The sequence below is a fragment of the Lampetra fluviatilis genome, chromosome 66 (genome assembly GCF_964198595.1).
Source record: "Lampetra fluviatilis chromosome 66, kcLamFluv1.1, whole genome shotgun sequence".
Taxonomy (NCBI): Eukaryota; Metazoa; Chordata; class Hyperoartia; order Petromyzontiformes; family Petromyzontidae; genus Lampetra; species Lampetra fluviatilis.
In genome coordinates this window covers 5425802-5442037 of record NC_136340.1, presented here as the reverse complement: position 1 = coordinate 5442037, position 16236 = coordinate 5425802, and the positions used below count along the sequence as shown (strand labels likewise).

Sequence of the window (16236 nt, the reverse complement as noted above, 5' to 3'; positions counted from 1 at the left end):
AAAAGACCCACAGACTCACACAGATCTACAGGCAACACAGAGACCCATAGACTCACAGATCTACAGGCAACAGAGACCCACAGACTCACACAGATCTACAGGCAACACAGATTCACACAGATCTAAAGGCAACAAAGACCCATAGATTCACACAGATCTACAGGCAACACAGACTCACACAGATCTAAAGGCAACAGAGAACCATAGATTCACACAGATTTAAAGGCAACAGAGACCCATAGATTCACAGATCTATAGGCAACACAGACACCGATAGACTTGCACAGATCGCCATCATCACCGTCATTGTCATCGTTGTCGTGATCGTCGTCATCATCGTCGCCTTCATCATCATCGCGTATTCTTTGGTTCTTTCGGTAAAGTCACGTAGATAGGAAAATAATAATAAAAAATAATGTGTATAAAAATAATAATATAAAACAAAAACACTAATGTAGACTGCAGCCTGGTTCTTAATCGGAGCGAGTGTACTGGTAGTCTATGATGTGGACCAGGGGTGGGAAACCTTTGTTCTGCCAAGGGCCATTTGGATATGTATACAGTGATCCCTCGCCACTTCGCGGTTCAAGTTTCGCGGCCTCCGTGCATCGCGGGTTTTTCGAACTGATTTAAAGGCCTCATTATACCTGTGCAGTAACACCATCATCATCATCATTCATCATCACATTCATCGAACTGCACAGGTCTGTCATTGTCGTCATTGTCATCGTCGTCATTACTGGAGTCAAGTCTCAAGATACTACTGTCATTGGTGAGTGTAGAACACCATAATACGTATCGTATGAGAGAGTGAATGTATAATATTAAGGTTTTATAATTAAATAGATTTAAGTAAAATATATATATAAAGTATAAATATACATATTTTAAACATTCTGGTACCCACACACACATATACGGAAATTCCTAGGGGGCCAATCCTACTTCGCGGATTTTCACCTATCGCGAGGGGGTTCCGGTCCCCATTAACCGCGATAAACGAGGGATCACTGTAACATCATTCGCGGGCCAAACAAAATTATCAACTTTAAAATTTGCCTGTTATATTTGGTCAAACATTTAATTAACTCACCCCTAATGTGATGGCTGGAACAGATCAAATGATTTCACGGGCCTCATACGGCCCGTGGGCCGGACGTTCCCCACACCTGATGTAGAAGCCCATGTACTGTTGAGTACAGTGCACTGTAGTTAGTGCAGTGTTTTATGGACAGTGTACGATGAACAGTAGACTAAGTAAACGAGCGATGATTGGATGTTCGGCTGCGTATGCAACGGTAACACGATCGCATTCCTGCAGCTACGCTCGTTGTGGACTAAACTAAAAACGAAACTCTGCGACCCTGGCTATTACAAATGATAGCTCAATGAAGTGACAGCAGGTCATCATCACCATCATCGCGTCGAAATTTATAGCAGCAGTCAAATATTTATAAACGCGTGATGTCGATTCTAAATTTGGAGGGAAAAACCGGAGCACCCGGAGAAAAATCCACGGGACTACGGGGATAGAGAGAGACCACAAACTCCAAATACATAGCAAGCATCGTCAGGGTCGGGATCAAACCCACGACCTCCTGTACACCAGGCGAGGAAGTTAACATCTTGCCACTGGGAGCTTCACAGGGGTTATGCGCCTTCAATCGTGTGAGGGTGGAACCACGTGGCTATGGTGGGTGGATGGTTCAGCAGCCAGGCGTCTGGGTCGGGATCGAACCCACAACCTCCTGTACACCAGGCGAGGTAGTCAACATCTCCTAGCCACTATGGATCGTGATAGTAATAATCACAGCCCAAACTAAAAACGGGGTAACAGCGAAACTGTTTCCAAGTGAAACCGTTTGATCCATCACCTCTCGCGTGAATAGCGAGGCCAAGGATAACCAAAAGAAGTAAACCCGTAAAAACAAAGTTTTTCACTATAAATCCTTTATATGCGTGGCATCGGGGCGGCTAGTCCTCTCGTCCTCTGGCTTGAGATGGCTGCCACCTATGGGTCAGATGATTGTCTGGCAGCATTAAACAATTGGTAATTAAATATTTTAAAAAAATTCCCTAAACAGTGTAAAATTTAGGAAAAAAAATTTCACGAAAATGCATTGTCACGCACAACGAGTCTGTGTGCAAAATGTCAGCTCGATTGGATCACGGGAAGTGGGTTAAAAAACGACCGAAAGATTTGCACGGTCCTAAGCAAGCAAACTTAATATAAAGGATTTAAAAATCAAAGGGTACCCCCCCGCCTCAGAATTAGTTCTGCAAAGTCAACTTCCTCGACACCGTTTCCTCAAACGTGCGAGCGATGTCACCGGGGCGTTCCGCCTGGAAGAATGCCCTCGCTAATCGACAACTTTAGAAGTTATATTTAAAAATACTTTTTTTTTTAAACACGCTTTAATTAAATGTACCGTACGAGTAATGACAGAACTCCACGACTCCAGGAAGTGGCCCCGAGGCTTGCCGTAACGTAAGGGGCCGTGGTGATTTACAGCCAACGTGAGTTGAGCGTGGACAATTCGACCCAAGGCGAAACATAACATAAAAAATATGGTTTAAATTTTTTTTTTATGATATAATATAGTATTGTCATCAGTATGACATAAGTATACCAAGTTTGCAGTCGATACCACATTGGGAAGTGGGTTAAAATTGAGTTACAATATTTGAAGATACGATAACAACAACAGAAAGAGTGAGTTCATAGAAAGCGTGTAAAAAGATCGTTTAAAATGTTTTATTTCATTTTTATGATAGAATATAGTATTGTCATCAGTGTGACATAAGTATACCAAGTTTGCAGTCGATACCACATTGGGAAGTGGGTTAAAATTTACTTACAAAATTTGAGAATATGACAACAGACAGACAGAGCGAGTTAAATAAAAGCGTGAAATAAACTATTTCAACTAAACTATTTTTTATTTACCAGGTAAGCCCCCACTGAGCTATGTTGCTATTATTTCAGAAGAGGACATGGCTATCACAAATAACAACTCAACCAAGTGTCTGGTATCATCATCATCATCACGTGGAAATGTATAGCGTTAGCCAAACACTCTGTGAGCGTGTGACATTGGGGGCCATCCATTTAGTACGTACGTATAGAGGGGGGATTAACCCAAATGTGTACGCTTGCGTATGGGGGAGTCTACTGACAATGTACGTACGCATAGGAAACGGTGTGGGGGAGGGTGAAGCCTCGATAATGTGTCGACATTGGCCTTCAAATTAGTTAGATAGTCCAGCGGTGGACTATCTGTTTGCTTAAACACGGTAAAATAGTAGTAGGTTTTTACCCTTTAAACTGGTACAAAACTGACACCTTTATACAAGGCATCATGTTTGCAATAACCGCAACACAAGCAGTCAAAATGCAAACAAAAAGAAACAACTCTGATAATGAGATTAAAGGGTTGTTATCATTATCAGAGTTGCTTCTTTTTGTTTGCTTTTTAGACTACTTGTGTTCTGGTTATTGCAAACATGATGCCTTGAATAAAGGTGTCAGTTTTGTACCAGTTTAAAGGGTAAAAACCTACTACTATATTTTGCCACTGCTAAAGGAGGTCTCAGTGTAAACACGTTAATATTATTAATCCTTGATCGTTTCTGCGTGGTTTAAAATCGTCCGTTCTGTAAGATTCAGGGGGGGGGTGCGTCAGGCGTACGTACGCAGGTGGGAGGGGGTGTAAAAAGTACGCGTGCGTAGAGGGAGGGGGGGTAAAGTTTTGACAGATTTTTGCGTACGTACTAAATGGATGGCCCCTTGATTCTAAATGTGGAAGGGAGAAAAACCGGAGCACAGTAGGCATCAGGGTCAGGAGCGAAACCACGACCTCCTGTATACCAGGCGAGGTAGTTAACATCTCCTAGCCATCACGGTGTATCTCACCACTGCTGCCTAAACTTGACTCACACAGAGACCCGTAGACTCACACAGAGACCCGTAGACTCACACAGAGACCCGTACACTCACAGAGACCCGTAGACTCACACAGAGACCCGTAGACTCACAGAGACCCGTAGACTCGCGCAGAGACCCGTAGACTCACGCAGAGACCCGCAGACTCACACAGAGACCCGTAGACTCACACAGAGACCCGTAGACTCACAGAGACCCGCAGACTCACACAGAGACCCGTAGACTCACAGAGACCCGTAGACTCACACAGAGACCCGTAGACTCACACAGAGACCCGTACACTCAGAGACCCGTACACACAGAGACCCGTAGACTCACACAGAGACCCGTACACTCACAGAGACCCGTAGACTCACACAGAGACCCGTAGACTCACACAGAGACCCGTACACTCAGAGACCCGTAGACTCACGCAGAGACCCGTAGACTCACACAGAAACCCGTAGACTCACAGAGACCCGTAGACTCACACAGAGACCCGTAGACTCACACAGAGACCCGTAGACTCACAGAGACCCGCAGACTCACACAGAGACCCGTAGACTCACACAGAGACCCGTACACTCAGAGACCCGTAGACTCACGCAGAGACCCGTAGACTCACACAGAGACCCGTAGACTCACAGAGACCCGTAGACTCACACAGAGACCCGTAGACTCACACAGAGACCCGTAGACTCACACAGAGACCCGTAGACTCACACAGAGACCCGTAGACTCACGCAGAGACCCGTAGACTCACACAGAGACCCGTACACTCAGAGACCTGTACACACAGAGACCCGTAGACTCACACAGAGACCCGTACACTCACAGAGACCCGTAGACTCACGCAGAGACCCGTAGACTCACACAGAGATCCATAGACTCGCGCAGAGACCCGTAGACTCACACAGATACTCAAACACTCACACAAAGACCCATGCCAGCGCATACATAACGTAGTTTGGAAAGTATTTTTTTTTCCTGTATACGTTCTCCTCGGCTGCCCCCATAGTCTGGAACTCTATAGGGTATGTATTAAGTAAATATGCTCACTGTTTCTGTTCAACGGCCTGGAAATGTGGTCACATGTATCTACCATACAAACCCACAAAAGTCTACTTTATTGCACCTAAGTAAAACCATCAAAATTATGAACATCAGAGACCCAGATACTCACATAGACCCATAGACAAAATACAGAGACCCATAGACATACAGAGACCCATAGACATACAGAGACCCATAGACATACAGAGACCCATAGACTCACACAGACCCAGAGACTCGCACACAAAGACCCATAGACTCACACATGCACCTACAGACTCACACATGCATCCACAGACTCACACATACACCCACAGACTCACACATACACCCAGACTCACACATGCATCCACAGATTCACACATACACCCACAGACTCACACATACACCCAGACTCACACATACACCGACAGACTCACACATACACCCACAGACTCACACATACACCCAGACTCGCACATACACCCAGACTCACACATACACCCACAGAATCACACATACACCTAGACTCACACATACACCCACAGACTCAAACAGATCTACAGGCAACACAATTATTTAAACATCAGAACAGAATAGTCGCTCCAAGCCTGGGGTGTGTCATTCAGACGCTGTCTTCTCGACAGACCTGTTCTCCACCTGAGGACGGCTGCTTGCGTTGTGGCCAAAACGTCGTGATAATTATTTTATAATGTTTTATTTTTATTATTTTATTATTTCCCTTCTACGTGACTTTACCGAAAGAACCAAGAAGATGAATCCCTGCAGTCACGAAAGCTTTAAATCGAAAAAAAATCAGAACAGAACTCGCAAGCTAAAGCCTAGACTACACGACATCCTCTAGCGTGGATGGGCAACCCAGGATACACGGAAGGTCAGGTCAACGTCAATTTCCAACCACATTGTCAACGTTGGCCCAACGTTGGCGTTGTTTATCGAAGGGACCACCGTCCACCGACAGGTTGCTATAGTAAAATTTCGATTTAAAGCTTTCGTGACTGCAGGGATTCATCTGCTTGGTTCTTTCGGTAAAGTCACGTAGAAGGGAAATAATAAAATAACAAAAATACAACATAATAAAATTTCGATTTAAAGCTTTCGTGACTGCAGGGATTCATCTTCTTGGTTCTTTCGGTAAAGTCACCACGTAGAAGGGAAATAATAAAAATACAACATAATAAAATTTCGATTTAAAGCTTTCGTGACTGCAGGGATTAATCTTCTGTCTAGATTTGAAGCTTTCGTGACTGCAAGGATTCATACTCTTAGTTCTTTCGGTAAAGTCACGTAGGTAAAAAATGAAATTAAAATTAATAAAAATAAACAATAAAAAATCACGACGTTTCGGAGGCAACACAAGTCTCCGTCATCAGGTGGGACCGTCACAGCCAGATTTGCTGCATCAAGTGAGGGAGGGATTCAAGATGCAAGCCCTTAAATGCAAGTTCAATCCTTGCCTCACTTGATGCAGCAAATCTGGCTGTGACGGTCCCACCTGATGACGGAGACTTGTGTTGCCTCCGAAACGTCGTGATTTTTTATTTTTTATTGTTTTATTTGTATTAATTTTAATTTCATTTTTTACCTACGTGACTTTACCGAAAGAACTAAGAGTATTCATCTTCTTGGTTCTTTCGGTAAAGTCACGTAGAAGGGAAGTAATAAAATAATTATTTTATTATATTATTTTATTATGTTTTATTTTTATTATTTTATTACTTCCCTTCTACGTGACTTTACCGAAAGAACCAAGAAGAGGTTGCTATAGGCTGCTGTGGGCCTACGGACAGGTCGTCAGGTGAGGGCAGTGTGACAGATACCCGTAGACTCACACACATGGACATGTAGACTCACAAAAAGACCCGTAGACTCACACGAAGATCCACAGACTAACAACTGGGTTATCAAGAACAGCGAGTTGATGGACTCAGCCCGGTCACCAATGACTGCAACACAAAAAACCCACGACGCTAAAATCTGGTTCTGAACTCAATTAGGCCAAATCCATCTCAGAGATTTACACTATGAGATCTCTTTTACCAGTGGCAAAATATAGTAGTAGGTTTTTACCCTTTTAAACTGGTACAAAACGGACACCTTTATTCAAGGCATCATGTTTGCAATAACCAGAACACAAGTAGTCTAAAAAGCAAACAAAAAGAAGCAACTCTGATATAGATAACAACCCTTTAATCTCATTATCAGAGTTGCTTCTTTTTGTTTGCTTTTTAGACTACTTGTGTTGTGGTTATTGCAAACATGATGCCATGAATAAAGGTGTCAGTTTTGTACCAGTTTAAAAGAGTAAAAACCTACTACCATCTCAGAGAATTAACATAACGGTTTGACCGTCGCGTGACAAGCACGACTCCCACACCAGAATCAGGATGTTAATGTACACTGGAGGAATCCGATGAGCGAAAAAGCTCTTCGTCACAGATGTGGCACAGCGGGGCGGGAGAGCGCGTGTCCAACCGTGCTAATCGGAGATGCGGAAGAGGCACAAACAAACTAAACACAACAAGCAGTTCTAAAGAAATTCGTTTGTCAACCAAGATGATTTAAAAGTTCATAAATCCAGTGGCTTCCTAACACCTGAAGGAAGAGCGTTCACATGTTCACGTGTAGATGCCACAACCCTTTAATCTCAAATCAGAATATTGATTCATATTTGAGGAATCCGATGCGTTACAAAGCTCCTTTTCTTCACAGATATCCAGGAGACACCTATCCGCTGCTAGACGATTGCTTCACCACGTGACACTGCACCACGATGGGTCGCTTGTTGAAAGCGGAGGAATATTTTGGGGGGGGGGGGGGCACAGACGCTGAGAGCAATAGTAGAGCATGGGCAGTCCACGACTTACTAGCGCAATCAGACCCGTTCGTAAGTCAAATTTCAAAGATTAAAAGTTTCATGTATTAGGTATAGCCCTGTGAGCCATTCGGCTCTTGAATCGGGTGCAACCGCAACAAACAAAAAACAAAAACATGAACAAGAAAACATCTTAAAGTGACTCTGTGCAAACAGAAAATCCAAGAAAAGACAGCAAAATATTGCAGAAAAAAACACCGTGTACACCAACCCTGTGCAAATATCCCAGTGGTATGCAAGTCAAACAACAACAACAACAACAACCACAAGACAACTTAGATTAAGGCCATCAGTCCAACTCTGTACTACAACAAACAAACATGGCCAAACCAAAAAACTTTTCGAAAATCACCATCAGAACACAACAATCTCCTGTATTTAGATGCCCGCCCACACACGCACACATACGCTCGGAGCGCGAGGCCGACTCGTTTACATCTCGCCGAGGATCGCTACGCCGAACAAAATGGTGCCGCGGTTCAATTTGCAGGTGCGAGCTCGCGTTTAAAGTACAATGTTATAAAATAATAATAATGGGAGCCGGTTCTCGTAAGTGTGCGCGTTGGTAAGCGCGGGCGAACGAAAGTGCGGGCGATCGAAAGTCCGGGTGTTTGCAAGCACGGGATGTTCGCAAGTGTGGGTGTATGTAAGCTCGGTGGTGTTCGTAAGTGCAGGTGCTCGTAAGTGTTGTTCGTAAGAGTGGGTGTTGTTCGTAAATGGAGGTGCTCGTAAGAGTGTGTGTTGTTCGTAAGTGTAGGTGTTGTTCGTAAGCGTGTGTTGTTCGTAAGTGCGGGTGTTGTTCGTAATTGACGACGGGTGTTCGTAAGCGAGGGGTGTTCATAAATGGGGGTGTTCCCAAGTGCGGGTGTTGTTCGCAAGTGCGAGTGTTCGTGAGCGCGGATATTTTTAAGTGACGGGTGTTGGTAAGTACAGGTGTTATTCGTAAGTGACTGGTGTTCGTAAGCGCGAGTGTTTGTAAGTGCGGGTGTTGTTCGTAAGTGCGAGTGTTCGTAAGTGCGGGTGTTGTTCGTAAGTGCGGGTGTTCATAAGTGACAGGTGTTTGTAAGTGCGGGTGTTGTTCGTAAGTGCGGGTGCTCGTAAGTACGGGCGTTAAGAAATTCAGGACTGCCCGTACAACGAATTTCATCTGCACTGCCCTCCGCTAACAACACAACCCCCCCCCCCGCAACAACCTGGTTCATTTATACACGTGATCGCCATTTTTCCTTTCACCAGCACTTGGGAGGCTCAAACCCCTTAGCTTCATAAGAGGAATTCTCCCGCAGTTGGTGCGCATTCCACGATTGGTTTGGTAATCGGGCCGGCCCCCCCACCCACACCCCCGGGAGTATTGTAAACAAAAGTTGTATTGTACCGTCTCGTGTTTCTACGTCACCGTGTGCGTGCACACAGTTAAACGCGTGTTATCGCCACTGTCCACACAGCGCTCGTGTCAGAGAGACACGGGATTTTGTTTGTGGAGGCAATGGCGGTTACCTCAATCCATCGGTAACCACTAAGTCACCACTCTGCTAACACAGTGACCACTACTAACAGTAACCACTCCACTAGCTGTGACCAATCCACCAACAGTCACCACTCCACTAACAGAGTGACCACTCCACTAGCAGTGACCAATATTAACAGTGACGAATCTACCAAGACGATCATCACTCCACTAAGTGACCACTTTTAACAATGACCAATCCACCAACAGTCATCACTCCACAAGCAGTCACCACTCTGCTAACAGGGACCACTCCATGAAACAGTGACAATTCCACCAACGTGGTGAAAGACATGGCTATGTTTGTGGAGCCATGGGGTAATCTCCATCCATCGATGACCCCTCCGCAGACACGTTAACCACCGCACGAACGAAAAGGTGAACACTAAGTGACCATATTTCGATTTAAAGCTTTCGTGACTGCAAGGATTCATCTTCTTGGTTCTTTCGGTAAAGTCATCACGTAGAATGGAAATAACAAAATAACAAAATAAAACATAATCAAATAATTCTCACGACGTTTCGGCCACAACGCAAGTAGCCGTCCTCAGGTGAAGACCAGGTCTGTCGGGGAGACGCTACTTGCGTTGTGGCCGAAACTTCGTGAGAATTATTTGATTATTTTGTTATTTTGTTATTTCCATTCTACGTGACTTTACCGAAAGAACTAAGTGACCACTCCACTAGCAGTGACTATTTCACTCACACAATGACCAACTCCACGAGCATTGACCACTCCATGCAACAAGGACAATTCCACCAACACGATTACCGCTCCACTAACAGTGACCACTTCACTCACACAATGAACACTCCACTAGCAGTGTGACCACTCTTGAACAGTGACCAACTCCACGAGCAGTGACCAATCCACTAACGCATTGACCACTCCATGCAAGTGACAATTCCACTAACACGGTCATCACTCCACTAACAGTGCCCACTGCACTCACTCAGTAACCACTCCATGCAACAGTGAGCAGTTCACCATCAGTGACCACTCTAACAGTAACCAACGCAAAAACACAGTGACCAATCCACTCGCACAGTTACCACCTAACTCACAGTGACCACTCAACTCACACAGTGACCACTCAAATCAAGTGACCACTCTGCTAGCAGTGACAACTCCCACGACCAGTGACCACTCCACTAGCAGAAACCACTCTTAACAGAGTGACCAATCCACCAACACCGTCTCCACTCACACAGTTACTACTCAAATCAAGTGACCGCTCTGCTAGCAGTGACAACTCCCACGACCAGTGACCACTTCACTCACAGTGACCACTCTGAACAGTGACCAATCCACAAACACGGTTACCACTCCACTCACTCAGTGACCACTTAACTCACACAGTGACCACTCTACTAGCAGTGACCACTCTAACACAGTGACAGCTCCACTAACACTGGCACCTCGCCATCGGAATGAGGAATGTCCACCACTGGCTCTGCAGGATTGTACAAAAGAGATGTCTCAAAGCTCATTTTAGCAGGAAATCACTTTTTTGTTAACAGCATTTCGTGAGCATCTGGTTCAGTTTCGGAAATGTCCCCGTTGAAAAATGTCCCCCCTCTCTCCCCCCATTTTAATTTGCTTAACGTTGAAAAGTTGTGTTTACACACCGCGTAGAACAATGGGCGAGCATTTCTCGTAAGTAAATAACGCACTGTACAACGATTCATGTAAATAATAATCACCGTAGCTGCGGCACGCTGTGCCCATCAGACACCGGTAAATCAATGCGGTTACACGCACTCAACACACCAACATCTCATCAATTCGCTACCAAATGTTTCAATAAAAAAAAATCGCACCTTTTTTTTGCGACATTTCATAGACTTGGTTCAATGTTAAATTTCGATTTAAAGCTTTCGTGACTGCAGGGATACATCTTCTTGGTTCTTTCGGTAAAGTCACGTAGAAGGGAAGTCATAAAATAATGGTTCAATGTTGTTTATACAAAAGACAAACATCCCATCACCGTCACCCCCCCCGTGATCGCCTTTAACAGAATGTCAGGGCAAGTGCTGCTGTTAAGCGAGCAGAAGCAGCATCGCCTATGAAGGCCCGCGCTGTTTGGGACGAGGGCATTAGGTGACCCGGCCGCCTTTGTCTCCCCAGTGGCGATATTTTGTGTGTGTACGCACCCCAGCATCAGGTGACTACATTTGAGGCCGAGTAGACCTAGGGGAGGCCCTCGGGGTATCATTTCACAAAAAAAAGGAACCGCCGTATAACCTAAAAACAGCCTTTTGCTGTTAGCGAGCAGCAGCAACCAGAGGTCGCAACCGGGTACCCGATACCCGTACCCTACCCGATACCCGGCTACCCGTACCCGGCCGGGTACGGGTAGGTCGTGAGTCACTGGTGAGTCACCGTTTGTCACTCATTTCCCAACGTCTTGTCTCTTCTCACAAATTAAAGTTCCTAGAATCAACCCACCCGCGCCTGCAACATGGCTTCATCCAAGAGGTCGCAATCGGGTACCCGATAACCGTACCCGGCCGGGTACGGGTAGGGTACGGGTACGGCCGGGTACGGGTACCCGTTTGCGACCCTGGTGCGGCCGGGTACGGATACGGGTAAGGAATCAAAACCCGTTTGCGACCTCTGCCAGCAACCTACGAAGACCACCACGGCACCAACGAGGTTGTTGGGTGATACAACACCACTGCCCGGCCGCCTTTGTCTCCCCCAGTGGGTACACTCGTTTTTTTAGGCCGAGTCAACCTAGGGGGGAGGCTCAGGCCCTGTGGTGATGGTGGTGGCCTTCGTGAGCGGGGAATCCAACTCGGGCACTAACCACCACCACCACCTCACGCCATCCGATAAACCTGCCTCGGCGTATCGCAACGAGGCCGAAATAATCATCTGCGTTATGTAAATTGTGATGTGGCGGCGAGGGAGGTGGTGGTGGTGTTGGTTGTCCGACGTTTCGCAGTGCGCCCCAATTGTGGACACTAGCAACCGGGCGTCTTTGATATTGAAACGTTGGGGATTGTTTGGTTCGCTCGACGTGAACGAAGGCCTCTGGTTTGACATTCGTGTACAAAATAACGATCCCCTTGATGTTAAAAAGATAAATAAACCAACGATGTTACTACTCTACCATCATCAACACCACGACCACCCACACAAACCCAGCACCAAAATCAGAGGGCCCACCACCCCCAAGTCAAACCCCGCCAAACGCGGATCGGAAACGTTAACAATTGTCTGAGGTTAAAAAATATAAAAATTATATCCATGAGGAGGGGGAGTTTATTATCGATCGGAAAGGTTAATAACAATTGTCTGAGGCGAAAAAATAAAAATTATATCCATGAGGAGGAGGGGGGGGGTTATTATCGATCGGAAACGTAAAAAAATTGTCTGAGGTAAAAAAAAAGATTAAAATTAATTCCATGAGGGGGGGGGGGTTTATTATCGATCGGAAACGTTAACAATTGTCTGAGGTAAAACAATATAAAAATTATATCCATGATGAGGGGGGGGGGGAGTTTATTGTCGATCGGAAATGTTAACAACAATTATCTGAGGTAAAAAAATATATAAATTATCCATGAGGAGGGGGGGGGGAGTTTATTATCGATCGGTAACGTTAACAACAATCGTCTGAGGTAAAAAAATATATAAAAATTGTTATCCATGAGGGGAGTTGAAAGTCGACCGGAAACGTTTATAACAATTTTCTGAGGTAAAAAAAATATTAAAAATAAAAAAAATATCAATGAGGAGGGGGAGGGGGGGCGGAGATGATGATCCGTGGCGGCAATAGCTGTTACACTGTGACATTTGCTTAAACAATGTTAACGTAGCGAGACATTTGCGGCTAAAGGAGAAGAAGTTTCGAGATTTCGCCTCTCCTCAGAGTCTTAGCGCGCGCGATTCAACGCGCCACGCAAAACCAACTTGATTTTATTTATTTCTTAACAAAACAACCCCGAGTTTGGTTAACTAGTCCATCCTGAAGGGAAGCCTGCGGGGTTTTTTATTTGATTGTTGACAAGCGACGCGATTGTTGTGTGTTGTGTGTGTTGAGTGTGAGAGAGAGAGGGGAGAGAGAGGCTTGTACTCACAAAATGGCGTAGGCCTCGATTTCCTATCTCTCCTCCTCCCTCGTTCCTCTCCTAACAGGGCAAAGATTTCACGCGATTGTTGTTATCGCTCTTACGTTGCCGTCAGTCGCCTCCGACGAATTTTCCTCTCGTTTCCCCCACCACCTCCTCCTCCTCCGTAGAGTCACTTTTCGTCGGAATTAATCCGCGATTTTCTCTCGCACACTCCCAAGTCTTCGTTCGCCTTTGCCCTCGGCGTGCCTTGCGTTGTAGGGGATGATGAGGAGGAAGGGGGGTAGGGAGCGAACCGACACGAATTTGTGTTAAAGCGACTTAAAAAAGACGTCGAAAACTGTCGCAGAAAAAAAGTCTTCGCGCCCGAGGCCCAAACCCTCGCAATCCGCGACGATTCTCCGTTCGTCTCCTTTAGAAACAAATTGCGGCTTCGATAATGGCACCAAAGTTAAGACGGCCAGCTTGTGTGTGAGTGTGTGAGAGAGACACACGGGGGGGAGGAGGCCTAACACGGGTCCGTAACGATCTCTACCCTCGAGCAATGGCCGCTCGCGCGCACCCCCAATAGCCCCTCCCCCTCGCCAGCCCCGCCCCCTCGCCAGCCCCCACCCCGTCCCCAAAACAGCCCCTCCCCCTCGCCCACCCTCCCCCAATAGCCCCCAAAACAGCCCCCACCCCCCCAAACAGCCCCTCCCCCTCGCCAGCCCCCACCCCCCCCAAAACAGCCCCTCCCCCTCGCCAGCCCCCACCCCCCAAAACAGCCCCTCCCCCTCACCCACCCTCCCCCAAACAGTTACCCCCCTCCCCCAACAGCCCCGCCCCCAACAGCCCCGCCCCCACCTCCCAAACAGCCCCGCCCCCAGCCCAACAGCCCCTCCCCCTCACCCACCCTCCCCCAAACAGTTACCCCCCCTCCTCCAATAGCCCCGCCCCCACCCCCCAAACAGCCCCAGCCCAACAGCCCCGCCCCCAACAGTCCCCCCCCCCAATAGCCCCCAAAAACAGTTCCCCCCCCCACAGCCCAGCTAGCTCCGCCCCTCATTCCCCGCCAGTCCCCCGCCCACGCTTCCGGCCCCTCCCCCTGCCCAACTGACAGCTGCGTTCTAGATTTAAAGCTTTCGTGACTGCAGGGATTCATCTTCTTGGTTCTTTCGGTAAAAGTCACGTAGAATGGAAATAATAAAAATAAAACATTATTATATTCTTAGGTTTTTTCGGTAATGTCACGTAGGTAAAAAATTCAAATTAATAAAAGTAAAATAAAATAAAAATAACGACGTTTCGGAGGCAACACAAGCTTCCGTCTTCAGGTGGAACCGTCACAGCACGATAGCTGTATCAAGTGAGAGCTCTCACTTGATACAGCTATTGTGTTGCCTCCGAAACGTCGTGATTTTTATTTTATTTTACTTTTATTAATTTTAATTTTTTACCTACGTGACTTTACCGAAAAAACCTAAGAATATGACAGCTTCGTCTTTTGTAATCGAGGGCCCATGCTCAGTCGACTGCTGGATAAAGATGCTCACTCCATTTCCAAAAGACTTAATTAAATATTAACAAAATGTTTTTATTTTTACCAGGCATAAGGCCCTACCCCCACTGAGTTGAACTTGTTTTTCAGAAGCGACCCTGGTTATCACAAATGATAGCTCGAGGAAGTGATGGCTTCTTATCATCATCATCACCACATGGAAATGTATAGCAGCAGACAGATACTCTCAAAGCGTGTTTCCACAGACTCATTGATACCCAGAGACCCATACTCATAGAGACCCATACTCATAGAGACCCATACTCATTGATACCCATAGACCCATACTCATTGAGACCCAGAGACCCACAGAGACCCATACTCATAGAGACCCATACTCATAGAGACCCATAGACCCATACTCATTGAGACCCAGAGACCCACAGAGACCCATACTCATAGAGACCCACATAGACCCACACTCATAGAGACCCATAGAGACCCACATAGACCCACACTCATAAAGACCCAGAGACCCATACTTATTGAGACCCAGAGACCCACAGAGACCCATACTCATAGAGACCCATAGACCCACCTAGACCCATACTCATAGAGACCCATAGACCCACAGAGACCCATACTCATAGAGACACATACTCAAAAAGACCCATAAACACATACTCATAGAGACCCATAGACACATACTCATAGAGACCCATAGACACATACTCATAGAGACCCATAGACCCATACTCATAGAGACCCATAGACACATACTCATAGAGACCCATAGACACATACTCATAGAGACCCATAGACACATACTCATAGAGACCCATAGACACATACTCATAGAGACCCATAGACACATACTCATAGAGACCCATAGACACATACTCATAGAGACCCATAGACCCATACTCATAGAGACCCATAGACACATACTCATAGAGACCCATAGACACATACTCATCAGGTGAGCCTCACCAACACAAGCGTCGTCATCAGGTGAGCCTCACCTGATGACGGACGCTTGTGTTGCGACCGAAACGTCGTGTTTTGTTTTATTGTATTTTACTACCCACGTGACTTTACCGAAAGATCCAGAGAATATCGATTCCTGCAGTCACGAAAACTTCAAATTAAGACTCGTAATATTATCCATAAAGGGTTAAACCTATTATTTTATGTTGAAATACCCGAAAGAAAGTTCCCATATTGTAAAATGTGACCGTAAATCGAATACCCTGAACCGATTACGCTTAATCGCTTACCCTGAGCCGATTGCTATTAATCGATTACCATTAATCGAGTGTCCTTAG

At 46.0% G+C, this 16236-nt stretch overlaps 1 protein-coding gene across 4 annotated transcripts in view; it reads right to left on the bottom strand.

Annotated features, from left to right (window-relative positions):
* Positions 1-13994, bottom strand: part of LOC144952201 (F-box-like/WD repeat-containing protein TBL1XR1) — a 70976-nt gene extending 56982 nt beyond the window's left edge. For 3 of the 4 annotated variants that reach the window (XR_013640590.1, XM_078882604.1, XM_078882606.1), the window contains exon 1: positions 13444-13994. The gene's annotated coding sequence lies outside the window, so the exon portion shown is untranslated. The remainder of the gene's footprint in view (positions 1-13443) is intronic. The other variant, XM_078882605.1, reaches the window with a different exon arrangement.
* Between the last annotated feature and the right edge of the window lie 2242 nt (positions 13995-16236).